Source organism: Electrona antarctica (assembly GCF_951216825.1).
Source record: "Electrona antarctica genome assembly, chromosome: 6".
Taxonomy (NCBI): domain Eukaryota; kingdom Metazoa; phylum Chordata; class Actinopteri; order Myctophiformes; family Myctophidae; genus Electrona; species Electrona antarctica.
Window position 1 is genome coordinate 26,936,476 of NC_136811.1, and position 2,500 is coordinate 26,938,975.

Below are 2,500 nucleotides of genomic sequence, written 5' to 3' on the forward strand. Positions count from 1 at the left end.
CTGCCTGTATGCACAGGAGGAGAGCTATTACTCGAGAGATTTGCGACAATTCCCATGTCCAGCTGCGCTAATTAACATGATGATTTTATAGCGTAGATTGGGACCCCAGAGATACATCATATCAAATGGGGGTCCGTGGTCTAACCTAACGCATATCATACACTGACTGGGGGTCCTGGAAATGAAAACGGTTCAGAATCACTGTACTGGAACACATGTCATTATGTCATTAACATTCCACAGCATATGGTATTGGCACGTTAAGACTACTCATGATTCCAGCAACCATCGTTTGCTAGTTAACTGTACCCTGTAAGTATCCAGATGACCTAAGTGTACATACACTACAGTATGTATAGCCATACACATACATACATCATGGCATACTGTAAGCTCAGGCCAATTAACTGTCAACAGCAAACCATTTCCAATAATTATTGTGTAAAATTTGACAAGTGGGTAGAGATTTACTAAACTATGCAAATGACAAGCTCAACTCTAGAGGCCACATTGTTTTATTTTCCATTTCAGAAAAACGCTCGCCCCAAAACACACTTGCCACCATTTTTTCAAAGGACAGCTCTCCCCGGTTCTACTATTCGTTTTACTGAGGTTAAGGCTAGGAATATGGTTATTTAGGCATAGTTTTACTGTGGCTTAGTTTGGGAATAAGGTAAGGTTTATAGGCATAGTTTTACTGAGGTTACGTTTAGGAATACCTGGTGGCGAGCACTGTAGACCATTCCAAGGTCTCCGTATTTGCCCCGGTGCGAGTGTGTTTGGGGGCGAGCGTTATTCTCCCCGAGTAGTAGGTCAGTTTAATATATATAGTTGGCATTCGAGCATGGAGCTAAATATGATTTTTTTTTTTACAAAATGTTATAGTGATTTCTTTTTTTATCATTTACTATAGTCTTACTAGACCCCAAGAAATTATATCTGGCCACAAAAGATCACAGGATCTACTGAATATGAAGGTAGCCTACTAGGGGGAAGCCACACTGTGTGTCATAGGCTCAATATGTCAGTTTGACACATTCAGTAGATCCCGTGATCTTTTGTGGCCAGATGTAATTTCCTGGGGTCTAGTAGGACTATAGTAAATAATAAAAAAATAAATCGCTATAACATTTTGTAAAAAAATACATATTTAGCCCCATGTTCGAATGCCCCCCCCCCCCCCCCTAAAATCGCTAAAACAAAAGAAAGCAGCAAATGAAAAAAATTAACACTCATCTTTTACTTTTTCCAATAACAGCCTAAAACATGAACGTTGGTTGAAAAAAACTAAAGTTGTCCTTTAAATGATGGAGAGTTGGTAACCAAATGGACCCTTTCTAGATCTTTAACTTTTGATAGTGTAAAATTAAAGGGTCCATTTGGTTTCATTTTATACTCTCAAAAACAATTTGAGAATGTAGAAGAATTGTTCAACGTTTGCCTGTTATAATTATATAATTGTGGACAACATCTTATTCAACGATAACAAGTTGTGGTCTGAGAGTCATCAAATGGTGGTCCGTGGCAAATGGAAGTAAAGGGATTGAAAACCACTGCCCTAGAAAGTAGACTCCAGTGAAGTGAATCCACCCTTTGTCAAGTCCCGCCTGTGGTTTTGCCCCTCTTCGCACCCATTGGTTGCCGTTTTGTGGTTGGACAAAAAATACTTTTTCAGTTGCTTCGTATTGATATTCTGTGCGTTCAATTCTTATTTTAAACTTGGTGTCAGTAAAAAGGAACATCACAGATGTTTGTTTTTAGTTTTTTCCAAAAAATTATGTTTTAGCAAAGGTGGAACCAGGGCGGAACAAGGTAGAAAGAGCCTGCTGGTTAGTCAGTCAGGGACCAATCAGAAGGCTGACAAAGGGTGAATTGGTAGATATTCCCTGAGCGTGCTGCACTCTTTAAAGTCCTCCGGTAGCCACGCCCCCTCCCCCTCCACACACACCTGCTACCTCATGTTTGGTAGTAAAAACTAAAGAGTGAAATTAACAACTTACAATGTAACTTTACACCTCATGGAAGTTGAGTGGAGTAGTCTGGGTTGTTAGGAAGTGAAAACTGCTCAGTCACAAGTGTGTGACAGTGTGAAAGATAAGTTAATTCATCTTCATAACAAACTGCTTGGTCAATTTGTTTTTATTCTGCACGTGAGTTAGCTACCTATGCTAAGCATTTACGTGTGCGTGCAAACTAAAGGTGCTTGAAATGATGTGTGCATGGGTCCTACATGTATAGTATAAACTTACAAACACACTAAATCCTTGTATGAAATGTCATTCTTAACTTTTTACCAATGATGGTTTAATTGAAAGTGATATTGAACCATACATATTGAAGTGTTACAACCTGAATTGCACATCTAGATTTTTACTGTGTCTGTCAATTTATTTCAAGACCTAGTCCAGGTATGTCCAAAGTCTCCACAGCTTCCTTCCTAAAATTTGTATTATTTATCTGATACAAAACTAACATTATGTATATACATACACCTATACTA